Below are 21,024 nucleotides of genomic sequence, written 5' to 3'. Positions count from 1 at the left end.
ACAATCAACTCAAGAAGATACAAATAGTTTTGCAAGTAAATTGACATCCCAAAAATTGAGTGTTTACCAATTAAGTATAAAGAAAGAGAATGATAAAAATATTATACAAATGAAGAAGAATTAAAGTTCAAAATTTTTTAATTTTTTAAAAATTAAAATATTGCTTTTTATTCCTATTCTCTTACTTCACAAATATGTCAGAATTCCTCTTACAGTTAACATTATGTATAGTTTTTTAATTATGCTAAAATATTTTATGTAATATTTGAATTTTAAAAATCTCTAATGTGATATTATTAACTGTTAATTAATATGTTATTTCAAGAATTGTTTGCCCATCACATATAATCATTTGAAGTTAATTACGTTAGGGGTGAGTATCATATTAATTAACATATTTATTGTTCAAATATTATATTAAAAATTTTTTAAATTCAAATATCACATTAAATATTTCATTATAATTTAAGACCATTTATTGATTAAGCCTTCCTCTTTTATAGTTAAAATAAAGCTAAAACAATAAATAAAAAAAAAACTCTTGATTTATTTCATTTTTTAAAAAATAAGTCTTTATACTTTTATTATAACTAAATGAGCCTTTATTTTTTCAAACATACCCTATGTGTACAATTATTTTCAATTTTAAGCCTTGCATCATGTAAGAAGACAAACAACTATGTTACTCTTGCTCTTTGAGTGCATGAAAGAATCTAATTTTTTTCTTCAAAATGTTTATTATTCAAAAGGAAAACATTTTTTTTTAAATCAAAATTTGTCTAAATGATTTCTTTATTCACTACAAAAAGTGCTTAACTAGTTATTCAAAAAATTTTCAAAATTACCCCGCATAATTAAATTTCATAACCAAAGATAATGAAATAATTGAACAAATGCTACTTTAGAGTCTTGTAAAAATTTGTGTTTCCTACTAAAATCGAAAAAGGTAATTATTTCATTTGTAAATAGATTGGGCGATTTAGCATATCAAGGGCTTGATTCATTCAAAAGAGCTTTACAGCTTGAAAGAAACAAAATAAATGTATACTCTTCCCACTAGGCTCACAAACGAAAACATGATCATCTAAAAAGTATGAATTTTTTGAAAACAAAAAAATTATGACACTTTTTTTTAGTCTTCAAATGTGGCATTTTGATAAATATCTTAGCTAGCCAAAACGAACTTAAGATTTTGAAAGGTCATTTTAGAATAGAAAAAGGCTTAAATTTTCAAAATCAATATCTTTTATGGATTTTAAACTTTTGGGACCTTGATATTTTTGGATTTTTAAAAGGGTCTAGGTTACTTTTAGTTAGTATATATCTCAATTAGTATCACGAGTGACTTTAAAGCCTTTAAGGTTTGCTTTAGATTATCTTTTTGTAGGGTTTTCACCCTAGAGCAACATTTATCTTTTTTTTTTTTCCTTCTTTTTGATTATTACACCATACACTTAAGAATTTAAACTCTAAACAGGTAATTAGGTAATGAAGAAAGACAAAAATGATTCATAGGTTTTATGGTTGTTCCTCAAAGAGAAGCTCTTTAATTTAAACATCTATACTTGATCCAATATGAATTTTTCTAAGGATGAATGTAAGCCAAGGTTCGAGGTTTTCAAATAAAAAGATAGGTAGGCCCGAAATAAGTGTTTAAGGGTGATTAAACTAAGGATCATTGTTTCTCATTCGAAGAAATGATTTTGGGGCATTTATCCTTTCATTTTTTTATACTTTCCACTCAATCATTTTTTTTTCTTTCTGTTCTTTTTTCCTTCCTTTTTACTTTTCATTTTTTTCTACTTTCTTCCATTTTCTTTCCATTGTCTTATTTTTTCATTTTTTCACTTTCTTTTTTTTCTTTAAATGGATTCAAAACTATTAAAAATCTTTTTTTGGACACTTGCCTTCAACATACATGGTTTCTTCTTAAACTTTACAATACTTTACCATAGAAGGTTTTCAATGCATAAAAATTCATGGAATAATAATAACACATGATCTAAAGTCTTTTACAAAAAACTGACTTTAAAAGCTCATGAAAATACCTTTAAAGTGTATTTTGGTAATTTTATCCGTATGAGGTGTAATCTAGATTTTCAAGAATCCAAATCATAATTTTATTAATCTCAAGTCTTGTCCCACTCAATTGTGAATTTCAAGAGTTGACCTGAGTTCTACCAAATTTAACTAAGTTTGACAAAGTTAGACCTTATTTGACCATATTTGATCATAGGGCATTTTGGCTATCTTAACCCAAATTTTAATTTAAAAAAATTCGTAAATCTTAAAATAATATTGGATATGAACTAGACCTGATTTTGAAAGCATCATAATTGGTTAGAATGTACCTGAATAAAATTAGATGTCTACAACTATTAATGGAAAACAAGCAAAATTTTCAGAGAAATCAAAATAAAAATAAATAAAAACCCAAGTAAATAAGAAAAAAAAAACGATGTAAGCTTTTCTTCTAACATGGCACCATGGTGTGGGATGGTAGAATTAGATTTGGCAATTTGTGTTTTAATATCTTGTTTCACACAAAAATTATTTATCATAATTCGTATCAACATAAAAAATATAAAATATATTTTTTTTATTTTTGTTAAACTATAATATAACTTTTACAAAAAATTTTAAATTATTAGATATAGTAGAAATAGGATACTGAGATGGGCAAGCAACATTCTAAATTTTTTAATAAATAGATAATAAAAAATTTTCAATATCAGTTAAGTTTGAGTATGCATCTTATGCTTGCAAAACAAGGATTTTTTTCATTTATTGTCAATTAATTTTTATTCAATGCTTGTCCTAAATTTTAACATGATAAATTTTGGAATGGGCATTTAAGCTAACCTATTGTAACCTTGTGTCAAATTTTAAGATAAGCATTAAATCAAAAATCAATTTACAATAGACGAAGTAATCTTTGTTATATTTACATGTATGAGATACCTCAAATATTACTAATGTTAGTTTCTTTAATATAGCAAAAGCCTATTTCATGACCTGAACATCATAAGTAAACATACAAGGATATCATGTAGGAAGGCCAACAAACAGTTATATGAATGAAAAATTAACAATGTAAGAAATATATGAAATTTAAGCACATAACTTAACATAAAATGTCAATGGTTAGAGCTTGAAATTTCTTACAAATACCACGTTAAATATTTCATTATAGTTTAAAGGTCATTTATATATTAAGCATTCCTCTTTTATAGTTAAAATAAAGCTAAAATATTACAAAAAAATAAAACTCTTGATTTATTTCATTTTTTAAAAAATAAGTCTTTATACTTTTATTGTAATTAAATGAGCATTTATATTTTGATTTTATCGAAATAATCTATTGTTTCAAATGAAATATTAATTTACGTTAAACTCATATTTAGGTGTAAATTAAAAGTAAAAGGTTTATTTGAATATAAACTAAATGTTAAAGGCTTATTTGGATGCAAATTAAATGTCAAAGGTTTATTTAAATGTAATAAAACTTATCTAAATAAAATTATAAAGTTCAAAGGTTTTTTTTTTATATAATTTTAACCTTAAAATAGATTAAAGTTTAAAGTCCTTTGATTGATTTGGTAGAAAAAACTAGCTGTTATTTTCTTCAATAATTGATTGGTACCGGTTGATTTGCTGAAACAAGGGATTGATCCCTTGATCGAAGAAAATTTGTTTTAGGGAAGCTGAAGATTCATGGGATCAATCTCATGTTGAGGGGATCAAATTCCCTCCTTTAAAGTTTCAAATCGTGCATTCTTTTTCTTTGGTTTTTTTTTTTTTTTTTAAACTGACGAAAATCAAAAAGAGAAAAAAACTTAAAAGACACCTTAATTAAAAAAAAAAATGAATTCCATTTGAATATATTTTAATTAATAATATATTTAGAATAAAATAAAATCAAATTAAAAAATTATGAAAAATTAAACTAAAATAATATTTATTATATCACATTATAAATTCATAAGATGAAAGTGAAAATGCCACTTGAGGCTCATGTTAGTGATGACCCATTAACAATCATAACTGTTATTTTAATTAATTCTTCTGAAATCAGAATATAAATTATTAATTAAGTTAGATGGGTACTTAAATTAATGAACATTTTTACCTAAGTCGAGATTCTCAGATTTGTCCAATTCTCATATATAATAATAAAATAACACAACATCCGAAATATTTACAATTTTATGTTTTTATATAATTATTAATTATATGAGTCAAGTTCTTTAAAAAAAGTTCATAAAATATTTTATTAAAAATGATTGAATAAAAATTTAAATTTAAATTTAAATTAATTAATTAATACAATTAAATGAAATGGCAATCGAATGAACTCCAAAGTTTATAAACATTGAGAAACTCATCTTAAGTTTTTGTTTAAGAGTTAATTATATATAATTATTATTTTTTGTATGTGTAAATATTGCAGGCCGAAACTCAACTTTCAGATTTACACAATTTTAAGATTTGAGTATAACGTCGAATGAATGCATATTTGAATTTTAAAGATGTATAAGTCTGAAAATTAAGTCTCGGCCCGTAACTTGTGCATATAATCTATTTATTGAATTTTATCACTTACATATTTCAATTTTTAATTTAAACTTTTGTTGAAAATTTTAATGAAATTTACTTTAAAAAATTGTTATTTATTCCTTTAATCCTTTCTTATTTCTATAAGACGAAGCAATAACTGCACGTCATAATTGGGCAGTGAAATCAATTGCAGATGTCATGACAAATCAAAGTGTTTGAAATGCGAAGTTGATTTCTTCCCATGCTTTAAGCTTTAAATTTTTGTCTTTAGATTACAAAGCCTCACTTTCTCCATGTGAATGTCCTGATGCGAGTCAATTGTATAACACTTTCAATCAGAAATGCATACTTTTCTTTCCCAAAGTTCCTATAAGGACATAAAATGAAAAATATATTTCATATTTAAAATTATATGTTACTAAAATTAAAAATTCAATACTCTTTACAGCAAGCTAAACCATTATTGACAACCGCATTGTCTTTAAAAAACATAATTAATAAATAAATTATAAACATTTCAGTAACGAAGAAAATGAAAAATAAAGATTGATGGCAGAAGAATTTCTTATCTACAAGGAAGAAAAATAATAAATAAATCAATTGTCTCTTCTCTTGCTGAAAATGAAAAGAATGTGTGAACATTAGACGTCATAATGTCTTTTTTTTTTTTTAATACGATTAGATGTATCCTTAAATTTTGTTTACGGTCAAGTCTTCATTTCGAACAATTTTAAGGGATATCGACTTAATGCATTTAAGATTTCTATTGAAGTGCTCCTCGTATGAATTAAACCATAGTTAGCAAGAAAAAAAAGAGTTCCCTTCTTTAGCAATTAGACTAATCCTTTTGGGTTGCCAAATGAAGATTAACAAGCCACAAAAGTATAATGTCTCAACTTTTTTGCTTAATGACTAAGGATTTTTTAAGAAGATATATTTTGTGTATGCATATGACAAAAAAAAAAAAAAAAAACTCGTACAACCATTGTCACTATTTTGCACTTCTTTAGATGTTGAATTGACCCATGGATGTCGAAGTCGCAAGAAATGCACGTTTAAAGTTCCATAAATGATTAATGAATATGAAAATCAATTCAGCAAATTCCTTTGTATATATAGGATTAGGGAACAAGGGCAGCGTACCCCATGGATTGTCAGCTAGAGCGAAACAATGGCTGTTAAATTTTGGTCGTCCATGCGCGACACGCACTGCATTCATGAGTAAATTTGCATGTGTGTATCGCGCATGGACAATCTAAATTAACAACTCATCAGCAAGCTTAGGAATGAATCTGATGGAAATTCAGATCTCTGTCTGCTTGGAAGATTCTTCTTTCCTCTTCGGTGACAGAGAGCAAGGGTGTGTGGAAGCTAAAAGGGGAGAAGATCTCGTCCACCAAGCGGGAACAGAGTGCGAAACCTAAGCAATTGGAGGTTCTCGCTCATCTCTTGGGGGTCCATATCATCTGAAACTTGTCCTGTTCCATTAGCATAGCTAAATTTAAATAGGATGACTCGGCGTCACGAAAAGTAAGCCCCCCTTTGCCTTGATTGAATTTGGCTTCGCTGCGCTCTGAATCAATCAAAAAGCTTATTGATTTGATTCATCCCATTTCATTTGGGCGAGGGGGAGGCTGTGAGTCACCTGGGCTAATTGTCGGTTGGTTGATTCTCGAAATCACTACTTGGAAAAAAAAAAGAAGGCCCTGGGATCTCGACCCACAAATGAATGGGAACCGAGGCGAGGGTCTCTCATTAAAGGGGCAAAAGAGGGTTGGTGGGCTTTGTCCTTGTTTTGGGGGGGCGGGGGGGTGGGGGGGGGGGGGGGGTGGGGGGGTTGGGGCCTCTTTCGCATCTTTGGAAAGGATAGAATTGTTGGAAGTCATTCTCTCCAACCTTTTCTATCTTTATTTAAGAAACGAGAAAATTTTACATAAAGCTTGATATCTAAAATTCGTAAAATTTTTTATTAAAAATTTAAAAATCTCATCATATAAATTAAATATAAAAATTTAAAAAAATTTTAATATATTATTAAATAGATATTTTTAATAAAAATATTAACAAAATTTTTATTATGTAATAAGTATCAATTAAATTTAAATTATAAATAATATTTTGAATAATTTTTTATATATTATTAATTTTTATATTACATTTTATTAATTTATCAATTTAAATTTTTTATTAAATTATTTAAAATTTTTTTACAAATTTCGTCTAAACAACTTCCCATAAAATTTGTGACTTCAAAAATAGAAATAGGACGGAGAGAAAGTCAATAGATATTTGCGTTGGTATTTTCCAAACGAAACTAATAACTTTTTTCTTTTTTTGGTTAGGAAGGCTCAGTCCCACACTCTGACTTCACTGATGGAAACAACCTCTGCGCTCCAATGAACAACAGTTCCCCGTTTAACTGTATTTGGAATAGGGGGAATGGGGGAATGCCAAATGCACTCACCTTTGTCAGCACCCGTTCTCTCAAAAAGTCACGTTATGGTACTGTTTTAAGTTACAACCGGAAACTTTGTATAGCACGTTGTTAACTTGCCAAATAATATTTACCCTTGTGTCAATGAAAATATAATATAGTATAAAGACAAAACCATGTAAAAGGTAGCTGTGTAGGATAAATAAAGAGAAATTTTTTCTTCTTGTATTTAGAGACAACATATATATATATATAATTTTTTTTTCCTTTTATCGTATGTAATTTTTATTGGCATATCTCCTTTTCATTTTATGCAAAATTCATTATAAATTCATTTTTTATTTAATTGAGTAATTGCGTTATAAGGATTAAATAGTTCGCTAACAGGAATAGATTTAAGATTTTTTTTTAGAGATATCAACTTATAATATATACAAATTATGAATAAAAAATTTAAATAATGTATTGATATATTATCATAAATATGGACAAAGAGATCTCATATCTTAAAAAAATAAAATCGCATCATTGTTAATACTATCAATTTTTTTTTTCATATATCAAACTAAATAATCTTTTAACCAAAAATAAAAATTTTAATATGCGAATCACTCTAAGTTTACGATATTTACTAAAGAACTACTAACAAATTTATTAATTCTATCGATTAAAAAGTGTACATGAGAAAATTTTCCTTCAAAATTTGTTATCTTCAAAATTTTGTAGGGTTTATGGAAACTCTACCTTAGGCCATGGATCCACCTTGTTCACTTGTAAGATTTAGATTTAATTTTCAATTAAAAATCTCTTGGTGATCGATTTGTAAATTTAACGCAAGTTGTTATTGAGATTTGAAGCATGCTCTAACACTAAAATGAGATTGCCTCCCATCACTTAAACCATTTTGTATAAAAATATATTATTTAAACAATTCACTTTTACTTTTTTCATATTTATATGTTATTTTGGTGTAAAATTTAAATATTAATTTATCTTTAATTTTTTCATATTTATATATATGATTTCAATATAAACCTGATTAGAGTTTTTTATAATTTTTAAAGATATATCTGTTTATATATCAATTTGTTTATATAATGTATTATTTATGTGTATAATATACAATAATAAAAAAAATTTAAGGTAAAAATATATTTTCGAAATTATTCATGATTTTTTTGTCTGTCTCATAAATATTATCCTAGTTTAATCTTATTTAGTCAAATTTTTATTTTTAGATATGTCATAAGTATATATTTAAAAAATTAAAAATTAAAAATATATTATATTGTAAAATTTTAATTAATATTACTTTATAAACAAAAGTCAAACTTAAAAAGTTTGACTAAAAAATTTAAATTAAAATACCAATAAAGAGACATAGCTTAATATTTTATAAATTGTATTCGATACACTATTAATAAAGTTTTTTTAATTTTACAAATAGGGTTAAGAAACTAATACATATTCTTTTTTTAATTAATGTTTTTTTTATTTTTTAATATATTTGAATGATATGTATCATCCTACTAACTTCGCTTATGAAATCTAAAATACTCTATTATCAATGTATTAGATAATTTTTCAATATTTTAATATTAACATTAAGTTAAAAGCTAAACTAGCTTTGACAATGTCAAAATACTTTATAATTTTAATTATTATTTCAACTTTCTTATTTTATATTCATATTACTTTAGTTGATTTCTTATTCAAAAATATTTTATCTAGCTAAACAAAAAATATTCAACAAAAAATTATATATAAATGCACTAGATTTAGATTTCTAAAAATTTTAGATTGTAAACTAATTAAAATAAAATTAAAATAAAATAGACTTAGTTTAAAGTCATAGTGCAAAAAAATGGTATACTCTAGAAAATTAACCAGTTCACTACCTGTCTACCTTAGTGAACTGTATATATGACTGGGCCAAGAAAAATGGAAAACAACTAGTGTATATGAAGAGCAGTTTAGTCTTTAAGATAAATTCTTAAGAATAATCATGATTTGAGTGATAAAGAGTTTAATTTTTTTTAATTAAAATTTCAGTTATAAATATTATGATTAAAAAAAATAAATTTAAAAAAATTTATCTTCTGATTCAATTTAATTTTAAATTAATCAAAATTTAAAATAATTATCGAACATACAATTTTTTAAAAAAAATTCTTAAGAGTAATGGTTATTTTTCGAAAGATTCTTAAAAATACAAGGTGCTTTTACCTGCGGCAAAGTGACAGGTTTGAGTTTTAATTTGTAGGATGACGTGGACTTTTAAATTGCTCGAGTGTTGGAGCGGGTGCGTAGAACTGAGTGTCCCTAGCATTCCCGTTAGAATAGTGGTCGATCCCTCGGGAATTATAATGTTATGTTCACGCAATGATTCCAAAAGTACTACTCTGTTCGTAGTCTCTGTCTGGGGTGCATAGTTGACAGGAGATAGACTCAGGCGGTAGATAGGTTCCGCACTTCTATTCCCGCCCCGTTAGCATCTCCAATCCGAGATAAGGGCTATTCATCTATTGGCTTCTAGCACACTTGCACTTGGTCATATGAACAGAAGAATGTGTTCCGTAGAGAACTGCCATGGGAGCTTTGCTTCTATTGTCTTTCCGGCCATTTTAAAGACATTTTCCACATGTTTGGTGTATTTAAATTTTCTTTTAGTATAAAAAAAGCTGCAACTTGAAAATAAAAAAATTAAATGCTCTTAAATTTTCAATTCATTGGATGCTATATTTTAAGAGTGCATGAATGAACTGACTAAAGTTTGAGTTAAAAATTTCTTTCTTATTTCATGCCTTGAGCTGTCCATGTATTTTAATTATTATATCTTTTATTTGGCTAGATCTAAGCTGTTAGGTATTCATGTTTCACAAGGAAAGCTGTTTGGATGTATTCTGTTTAATTTCCTTTTGTCACTATTACTAATGGTTATGAGTTTCATGTTTGTGGAGGTAGCAAATCCAATTGGGAACTTCTCAATTTTGGAATTTTGAACAATTTAAACGTGAAACAAACTGACTTGTATTGATTCCGACATGAAAATTATCTAGCTTGACTGTTTGTGTTTTAGTTTATTTTCATGAATTTTATTATTATTATTATATATATAAAGTTAAAACTAAATTCAAGCTACCAAATGCAGAAGTATACAATAATAATATCGAAAATTAAAATTCTGTTTTAATTTATGGATAAAAGATATAATGCTTGGTTTTGTCTTTAAAATACCATGTTGAAATATTTTCAAAATATAGTGAAAGAATGAAAGATAATTGGTTAAACTCAATGTGTTAATCAATTTAAATGAGAAATTAGAGTTCAAAAAGCTATAAAATAGTTTAGAAAATGTTTCGTATCAAGAAAATCGATTTAAATCATGAAAAGATCAATTGGAGAGGCTTCCAATGTAAGACATTTGACTGTCCATTCATAGAATTAAAATTCCATAAGTTTTTTATACACTATACATCTGAATGCCCAACCAATAACATTATGATAACATGTCTAGAACCACAAAATCCGAATGCCCAACCAATAGTATTAAGGAAGGATTTTCCGTGAGTCAATACTCCCAACTTTACTTGTGTTTCAACGTTCAAAGCATGCATTAAGAATCACTGGTGCTGAAAATGGCCATAGAATGTAGTATAAAGCAGAAATCCCTTGTAAATCCAATCAGATTTGATCGAGGTGAACCTTGGGTTTAACCCAAATAGTTCACCTACTTCCAAAGGTGGATTCTCATAAAATTGAGATTCCCATCCTCAAAAGCATAGGAAATGTAAAGCCCAAAACATAGGACAAATTAAATTCTTTGGAGAATTTTTAACTTTAATGGTTCAACATTTGGCAAACCAGCACAATCACAATATATTTGGATTTCTTCAAGTCCACCTGATAATTAAGCTGTTTGAAGATTACCATAAACCAGTGATAGTTCCTGGGTGGGTCTAAAAATCTGCACTGTTTAAAGAGTTTACTTTTCTTTTTGAATTTGATGATCATTAGATCATCATCCCAACTCTATCTAGTTTTTGTTTAGTCTGCTTATAAAAGTTTTTGACAAAATAAAAAAAGCAATGCCATCAGAGTTTTAAATCCTAAGACATTAAAGTAGCATAAGAGCTAAATGTCTGAAAGAAATAATTCATGTACACTTTGTGTTTATTAGAGTTCAAATCAAAAGGTCAAGAACAAAACAATGGCTAAGGTCTATTATTTCTCTAAAGAAAAATTGGGTTATATATTAAAATTAAGTCGATAATAATGATTAGCAGTTAAGCTGATTTCTTCTTCGATTTTGTTTATAGTTCTTTACCTATAATTTAAGAAAAATCTAGTAAAGCAAATGGAAATTTAGAATTGTTTTCTTTAGCTGTTGAAACCAAGTCACTAATAATGTTTAACACCTAAATTGATAAAAGACAAAATGATCTAATTGTCCATAAGTTTAGCATCCTCTTTTGCAGTTTTTGAAACTTGAAAATCTACAAGAAACCTTCCTCCTAAGCAGACGAAGTTCACTAAGTAAAAGAAAATTTGGCAGAATAAATAAGCTTTAGTTCATGTTAAGTATTCCATGATATGCATGTTGCTAGATGGTAAAACTATCATATCTATCCTCTGTTCTAAGGGATAATATGCCATCTGTAGAGTTATTACATGTGCATGTATGGAAAACACAGCTGGATCTGCTTTTAGCTTCATTGTAAGAAAAGCAATTTCAATTCTCATTTTATGGTCATGCTTGATTGTAAAAAAAAGTTGGATCTGCTCTCAGCTTCATTGTAAATATCATAACTTTAGGAACAAATTTATTATCATTTTCACCAATCACCTTTGGACCAAAATGGTTCAAATTAAACATGTAAAACAATTAGGAAAAAATTGATAACAAAATCCAATAAGAAGTTCCAAACTACAAACATAATTATCTAATAATGGTTATATATTCATTACTTCAATAAATACCAAACATGGTATAAAATAATTTTTATCCTACCATCGGCATCATTATGTCGAGCAAATGCAACCAAATTACAGTTAAAAGTACTACAAATAAAGCACTAAATTGAGAGGAATGAAATTAGCTGGAAATCTGGTACTACTCATACATTGGAAGACATAGTCAAACAATTGAAAAAAAAAAGAAAAGATAAGAAACCTTCTTGGGTTTGTTGAAATCTCATTGGCCAGGAAGGGAATATTTCCAAAGTAGTTACAAGTCTGCCTATTGTGAATAAAGTTGCAGAGAATCACAAAACCAAAATCTCAGAGGATCACCCAAAATAAAGACTCTTAAGATTTTTCAACAGTATATCAAAGCCAAAGAGGTCAAAGGAAACAAATAATCTGCTTGCCTTCTGCTCTTTTGTAGTTATGGAGTCAGTAAAATCATGCCAAGTAGGACACATTTCTATGTTTGTAGCCTTATGCCATTTAAGTATGTTGCCTTAGTATTATTACTGTAACAGAAATGGTAACTCCCCTCCCTCACTTTTCCCTTCTAGATAGATTTAAATCCCTTTATTTTTTTATTTTTTTTTTAAATTGCAAACGAGTTAGTTAAGCTCAGAAAACACCATAAAATACGTGAATGATAGGAAAGTTCTTCTTTGTGCATGTCATTCTAAAAAGATGGCAAGAAAAGCAACAATCAAGATTGATTTCATTATTGATTGTGAGAGAAAGAAACAGACATCATTTGCAGAATAAATTTGTTATTTCCCATATCCACCTAAAATCCAAAATAGTTCAATTAATAAGTGCCACTATCAAGTATCAAAATGTAAAGCCAAGTGCAATAATAGACGTGTTAACATTTTTTTATTCAAAATGCATTAAAACGTAAAACCAAGTGCAATAATAGACATGATCAATTAGTTGACTTTATTTAAACCTTGTAAGTTGTGTTATTCAATATCTTAGAATTTTCAAAAGTTTCTAAACATGGGCATATTTTTCTGCATTATAGCATTCATATTATGCAATGCAATTAAAATCTCATGTGATAATTATGGAATATATGATTTTCTACACTATGGCATATATATATATATATATCTATATATATTATGCAAAATAATTACACTTTGCTAATTATCATTTCCTTACACTTAGTGTTGCCTCATCTTCCTCTCACCCTCTATTAGTAAGACTTATACTCAAGAAAATTAAGATCGAAGCTTGTAGTTGTCAAAAGTCCAAACCAACCTTTTACTTGCTAAACCAACCTCTTTAAATAAAAGTCCAAACTGTCTGATATCTTTGTTGAGATTGGGCTAAGAAACTATTAAAAACTGAGCAGCCATAATAACACAAGTAGACAAAAGGATGAAAAATCAACAAAAAAGACGAGAATGCACAAATAGGGAAACAGAGAATTGTAACACAATGTCCACATCTAAACAGCTTATAATTGATAAGATCTGAAAATAAGTATATTTACAAATACTAAAAAAAGAAATATTTGCATTTTACAATGGCTTGAAGAATAAATAGACAATCAACTTACCTTTTAAAAACAACCACTCCTAAAAGGAGAGTTCCCATCTCCAAAGTTGAAATGCTTGCAATTTATTGATCTGCAAGGTGCAAAAAAAAATATAAAAATGAATTTATTAATTAGAAAAGCAAAGTTGCATTGAGAATTTACAAATCTGGAATTCGGCATTCTCTAAAATGACTTATGCTCATCAAACCATAAAAAGATATACACACTAAAACAAATATTACAGATAATCTAAACAATCCTTCAACTATATATAACCTTTGAGAACTTAAATAAAATCATAATGTATGGACATAAGTAAAAAGTATAAGGAACATTGAAATTGTAGGACATTACCTCAATTTTGCCTTCTAGCTATCTATGATTTCCTATTTTTCTTTTGGAGTGCATTACTAAATGATGCTTGGAATGAAAAAGTAAGATATTTTGCAGCAAATTAGGCAAGCCCTCAATGCAGTATTAACTTCCATTCTAGAGGAAGGGGAACTGTTATGCCAATTTCTAATACAGGAATACTATATTTATGAATAAAAAATAAAAGAATAAAAGTCACTAATGAAATCATAAATTTACTATATTATTTATTTAATAATAAAAAAATAGAGTTAAAAGGAATTACCATAAGATTCCTGATAGTAAGGCTTTACTACAACAACTGCTCCAATAACAGCATTAGTAGAGAACTCAGATGCAGTGGTCAGACTGCTTGAAATCCTAACTAAACTACTACAATTTGCTACAGCATTGGCCTCAAACTCAGACCTATTCTTTGGAATATGAGTGAGCAAAGTTTCTAGAAAATAAACCTAGAAGCTTGGATTAAAATAGTCCCTACTTCACCATTAATACCAAGAGTTGAATGCAACAACATATAATGTTGGTCCCCATCATATACATCACAATTTGTCAATCTATTCTCTAAATTATTCCTATTAGACAATGATCTCTCTATGGAACCATCATATAAACCTTGACATCTTCTTTTATTTATATTGACATTCGATCTTTCAACCCTCAAATTCCATTTTTAATCAACAGAAACTCAGACACTAAATAATGAAACCATTATGCCTTCTTAATCTATTAGACATTAATTTTCTAACCTTTTTAATCTTATTCTCCTTTGCCTAACTAATATCATCCATAATGTAAACACAAAAAAACCAATTATAGAGAACTAAAAAAAGAAAAATTTAAAACATAAATGCAACTCAAATCTACAAACATAAAAGTCAACATCAATACTTAACCGTAATCTAAAAAACACCAACAAACATCTAATTCAAAAGAAATAAGAATAAACAATAAAAATCAATAAAAAATTGATCTTAAAATTATATGACACAATACCTTTAACAATCCCTACAAAAAAGGGAATAATACCAAAATCAATCTACTAACTTAAACATAGAAAAATGCAAATGATGCAATCTTAAAACCAATGAACAATCCAAAGCAAGAATACATGCAATAAAAATAAATAAATAAAAAATTTGTTTTTCACTAGGAAATTATATAAATGTTAATTTAGTTTACACAAATATCAATTCACATGTCATAAGGCAAAAATAAAAATAACGTTAACATCAAAATCTAAAATAAAAGTTTACATTTAGCATCTATGATATAAAGAAAAGAAGAAAACATGTTTTCCTTTTTTCTTCATTCTTGTAAGAACTAAGGACATGCCAATTGACTTACCACATTATTTTGAGCACAATTAGAATATATAGGACCATGTCAATAAGAAACATACACATCCATAGAAAGACTGAACCCTTTTATTAACTAACATAGCAGTTTCGCAGATTTTAAAATGAGTTTAATAACAAAATGATAAACTTTGGCTGCTAATCATTCTGATTAAATTATACACTACTTTAGCTACTAATTTTAACCCTTTAATCCCACCACATGCATTATACTTAATTATCACAATATCAAAGTATTTGGTCAGAAAATTTAGCTACTGATTGCACTAAAATTTTAGCTTTTTCATGCTCATTTTTAGTGCAATTTTGCTTATATTTTGGCTTGTTCCTTGAGAATTGTGGCAAAAATACTCCTAAATGCATAATTGTCTCATGTGTACATGATAATAGAAAAAATGAGGAATTTTGGACAATTTGGACAAATTTTGGAGGATTTATGGTGGTAAATGCTAGTAAAGGTCACAACTAGTGTAATTGGGCTTCATTGCCTATTAAGGGAGTTCTTCTTACCCTTTTCTTTTATAACTTCTTGAACTCAAATGAACTTCATGAAACCATATTTCAAGTCCCAATTCTTATAATTTTCATTTAGAATTATCTTCCTTAGCTCAATTATGCATTAGTACCTTTCTAGGATCTTAATACATGCTAGACAGGTAATGTGTACATTAATGAGTGGGAAGTTAATTTTTATGTGGTAAATTTTTAGAATTTTTTTCTTTCAAGCATTATAATGCATAAATTTTCCCTTGTGTGACTTGAATTTTGGCAGAAAAATTAAAGAACAAATGGATGCATTTAACGCCAAAAGGATGGAACAAGGATGCAAGCTTACATGTTGGAAGTTAGCCATGTAACCAATGCACTTTGGTGCCATCTTTTGAAGACTTGAAGGAGATTTTAAGAAGCATATGAGCTGGCACTTTGGAGAGATCCCATTGGCTATAAAGAGGACTTTTTGGTGTGGCAAAAATGCATGAAAAGAAGATTGCAAACCAGTGAAGAGTTTTAAAGCCAAACAGCCATGCACCAAGTGCAGAAGCAAGGAGAAAAAAAGTCTCTCGAAGCTCACCTCATTGTAGATATTTTGGAGAGATTTTTTTAGGGTTCCATTCATCACTGACCTGCCTATAAATAAGAGTAGAGTCAGCCATTTTAGAGAGACTTTAGCTTAGGATTTTATTTTTCTTGATCTTTAATTTTTGCATTTTCCTTTACTGCATTTTACTTTCTTAGCAACCAAACAGCCCTTGATCTTCATGTTTTTCTATTGATTTTGATTGCACTTTTACATTTCCTCAAATATTTTTCAGTTTTCTTTATGATTTTGGCAATGAAACTTGCAAGTTTTATTATTTGCTAGCTCAAATCTACTGATTTTTCGTTGATACTTAAATTTGTTTTTTAATCTACCAGTTCTAACCTACCTGCGGTTTTTTGATGATATCTCACTCCAATCTTACTTGTTTTTGCTCAAATTTCTTTCATAGTTTCCTAATTCGATTAGCTACAAGATATTAAAAATTAAGCCTCAAACTTGTACCAGTGTACCAGATCAAGCTTGGAAGATTCATCTGCATACAGGTGACAAGTGTAGGTCAGATGTGATCAATTAATTTTGGAGTGGAACTGCTCTCTCCTTGGCGAGTTGTTTGCCTTCTTTTCACTCTAAATCCTTAGTTTTACTTGTTTACTTATTGATTCTTACTTGATTCAGTTTATTTCTTTACATTTGATTGCTGTTTGGACCACATTTGTCTTGCATATTCAGTTTTTTGCATTTTTGCACCCTGTTTGGATTCTTAGCTGGTTGAGCTTTTTCCTTTATTTTGATGCAAATTTTTTTGTTGAAATTTGTAGTAAACTTGTTGTTTTATCTTGCTTTAGCTTACTTTAAGCTCATATTCATTAGAAAATTCTAGATCTACATTTTTCTCTTGTGATTCATTCAAAACTCTGCTTTGGCGCCACTTCTGTTTGGATGAACTTGATTACTTCATGCCATTTCTCTTCGGTTTTTGATATTCTCTGTAGTTTCTCATCTTATTCTTAAACTGTTTTTCCAATTTCCAGCTCATTTTCAACTTATTTTGCACATTTTAGATCCATATCATAAGTTGAAGTTTAGTGTTCACGATTTCCGAGCAGTTTTGGTCTTGCTATTTTTCATCAAAACTTAACACTTTCTTCTTAGCTTTTAATATTCAATTAGATTTTCTTGTAGTCTTTTTCATGCTTTTCAATATTTAGATCATATTCATCTAGTTTTACATGAGTTAGATTTAGAACTTTATTTTAAAAACCAGTTTTTCTAGATTTGAAAATGATCTACGATTTCTATTTTTTTCTTTATAATTTGCAGTTTTTTTTTTATTCTCATTTAAAATTTGATGTTAGCTTGTCATGCAATTTTTGTTCATAGTTACCTTCTTACTCTCAGTTTTTTTTCTTTTTTGCTTTGAATTGCATTTTCAACTTTTAATTTTCACTTCAATTCCATTTTATTCTTAGTTAGGCTGCCGTTCTCTTTAAGTTTCAAGGTGTTTTGACTAATTTCTTAGATTTAGTTATTTTACTTAGTTTACATAATGCATGGCTTTGTTTAATTTTATTCTTTTAAAATAGCTTAATTCTCATGTTGATTCTTTGATCGAACCAACTTTAGAAGGGAATGGGGATAACAGGTACTTAGCTTAGGAATGTCTTTAACTAATCTTTGTGGGATTGACATCTAGGCTTTTTATCTCCTATTATTACTTGAACGGCCTGCGCTTGCAGAGCTTCCCAAATCACATATAACATTGAAAAATAGAAGAAAAAATAAACTTGATCATTGATGTGTTAGTTCTCTGATTTAGTTATGACATACTTTTCTTAGACAGGTACACTGATCACTAAATGTGCATTTATTGGGGCATATTTACCATGTGATATAAGCAATTGGTTCAACACAAAATAATTAAAGAGTTGCATATTCCAAATTAATGCAACACCAAAAATGTAAAAAATACTTGAATTTTAATCATTTCAACTAAAGTGATGAAAGTAGAAGGTAGAAAGTAGGAAGCAAGCTTAGCTATTACATCTCCTTGCCTACGTTTGAGGCCAATGGAAGCTTTGTCAAAAATGTTTCATCAATTTTTTTGCATTGCGTTTGAATGATTATATATGTTACAGAAAGTTTCTCATTGATGCAATGCTAGTTCTTATCATATACTAAATGAACTGCTTTACTAAACATAGCTCCTAGAAAACACATCTAACAAAATAAGCATATATGCATAAAGTTAAACGAATCATCATTGTATAGAAACGAATAAGGTCTTATAACTCACCAATACAGACAAGAATACGAAAGTTGAAAATATTACCAATTGTATGATACTAACCATATGTCAATAGCAACTTGAGTATCATACGTATTAAAACTTTTGCAAGGAAAAGACATTTTAAAATTTTATATTAAACTAAAGGAAAATGATCTGATAGAAAGGCAAAACATAACTTTAACAAAAAGTTTCTAATTTCTGCCAATCACAATTGTTATGTGCAATCAACAATACATAATTGATCCATGCTTTAACTTATCAGCTATCTTCCCAATAGTTTTCTCAAAAATCCTTGTTCATACTTGTATTTCAATTTTGAATCCTTTGCATCGTTCAAGGTATGAAAGAGGTTGTATTTTCTTTAGTAATAAGGTTCTAAATAAATCCTTAAATATTAACTTCAAATAAGAAAATATCCATATGAAAATGAGGAAAATACTAATAATTTAAAAAAGGGAAACAAGAAGAAAGATAATCGACCTTCTTAATGTAGGTGATAACATGAGTTTCCTGATCACTCTTTCTCTGCCTACCTCTCTCAGTCTTCTTTAATGTTTATTAATTTTTCCCACCAACTACCCTTTCTTTTCAAAGTAATGGCCTCCACCAACTCCTCTTTCTTTTCAAACAGAGGAACAGCCAATGAACAAAAGTGGATGGCACGTGAATACGCAATGAGCCTTTTTTTTTTTTTTTTTTACAAAATTTGATATATATATTTATATGTGCATAATTTTAATAAATAAATAGCCTGTTTTCATATCTTTTTTTCCTAATCGAAATACCATATAAAAATTTAAGAAAACAATTAAAAGTAAAAACACTCACATCAAGCAATTGGAGGTTAATGTCAGCATCGTCTATAACAGCCTCAAGCGAGTCGGGTATCCGATATTTGAGCTCCCTGAACTACCTTTAACGGGTAGACTAAAGCAAAATCATAAATAAAAAATTAAAAAATTAGACAACTTTTTGGAAGCATAATTGCAAGTGTTATCAAACATGTTAAATCTAAAAAAAAAAAATTGATCAAAAAGTAAGAAAGAAAAAAAGAAAAAAAGAACCTTTGCCATGTCCTGATTCAACAAGCTACATCGTTTCTTCTCATTTTCCCCTCATTTTCACCCATAACTTTTCTTTTTAGGCTTCCTCCCACTTCCTTTTTTCTTGAAGTCCGAAGCATCATATACCCCCTTTCTTTAACTAAAACCCTTTTTGTTTTTAGAGAGAGGGGTGAAGTTTAGACAGACAAGGGAAATTTTTAGAGAGAGGTGAAGAAGGTTAAAGATAGAACAAAGATTTTTAGAGAGGGGGAGAAGGCTTGGGAGAGGGAAGAATTTTAGATAAAAGGATACTAGATGAGAAGGTTGGAGCATAAAAATGAAAAAAAAAACAAAAAACCAAAACGTGAGTAAAAAATATTGTTAAAAAATTAATCTATAAAAGTAAAATGAAAAAGAGAAGGACAAACTGACATGTGGACATCTTAGTTGGTGGTCACAGTTAGGTTGGAATGATTAAAATTTATTGTAAAGATGGATGCATATGCAAATTTAAATTCTTAGACTAGAAAAATATTTTAATTATTTGATAATAAAAAAGATAACTAAAATATATGGTTCAAAAATATAAATTTTTTAATTTAATTTTTTTGTATAATTGTATCATTACTTGTTTCTTGTAAATTTAATAAATTGTAAGTGAAAATTTTTTAATGATGAAATTAAAAGAAAATCACGTGATTTTCTTTTAATTCTTAAATGAAGAATTTTTTGAAAATCCTACCACAAGTATTGGAAAGACTTTAGAAATACTTCAACAAAAAGATTTTTTATTTACTTTTTAACAAAATATTTATTAAATAATTGAAGAAATTTTATTTGAAAAATAAAGACAAAGATAGTTAAAAGAAAAAAAATAAAAATAAATGTTTGGTACAAGCAAAAATAAAAATAAATATTTTTTAATAAAATATTAAATTAATATGACAATTGAACTTTTCAAGAAAATAAGTGATTTTTTAAATATTTTTAAGATGGAAATTTTTTTTAAATTATACCAAAATACCGCAAAGACTTGAGACCATTTTGTATTTTAAATAATCAATTAAATAAAATAGAAGTAATACAACAAAGGAAATTAAGTGTAAATGACCATTTTAATTAAGATAATTTTAAAAAAATATAAGATTAATTGATATCATTTTAGGATGATTATTGTGAAGTATTAATATTTTTTTACGTGTGATTGACTCTTAAATCTTATTCTATTATATATATCAAAACTTTTTTTTTTAAAGAACCTTAATTAAGTTTATAATTTTTATAAAAATGATAAATTTAATTAGATAATCATTCAAACCTAATAAAAAAATTAGTAGTGATAATTTAACAATCAAGTTTTTGGACTTACATAATATGATAGTTTAACAACTCTACTTGAGACATTTCGACAGTTGAATTAGTCATTAAT

At 27.6% G+C, this 21,024-nt stretch overlaps 1 long non-coding RNA gene across 2 annotated transcripts; it reads right to left on the bottom strand.

The window, feature by feature from the left end:
* Positions 1–11,751: 11,751 nt before the first annotated feature.
* Positions 11,752–19,941, bottom strand: LOC111316776 (uncharacterized). Of its 2 annotated transcripts, XR_016333214.1 has the most exons (5): positions 19,617–19,941; positions 19,381–19,479; positions 16,059–16,351; positions 13,515–13,584; positions 11,752–12,230 (listed from the first exon to the last, which is right to left on the bottom strand). It is a non-coding gene; the product is annotated as an uncharacterized LOC111316776 (long non-coding RNA). The 2 variants fall into 2 exon arrangements; XR_016333213.1 differs by lacking the exon at positions 11,752–12,230 and having other exon boundaries at positions 13,384–13,584; positions 19,617–19,940.
* Positions 19,942–21,024: the final 1,083 nt, after the last annotated feature.

This window comes from Durio zibethinus, chromosome 24 (genome assembly GCF_047325235.1).
Source record: "Durio zibethinus cultivar Kanyao isolate XHJ-2024 chromosome 24, ASM4732523v1, whole genome shotgun sequence".
NCBI lineage: Eukaryota > Viridiplantae > Streptophyta > Magnoliopsida > Malvales > Malvaceae > Durio > Durio zibethinus.
This window is presented reverse-complemented; position numbering and strand designations above follow the sequence as displayed.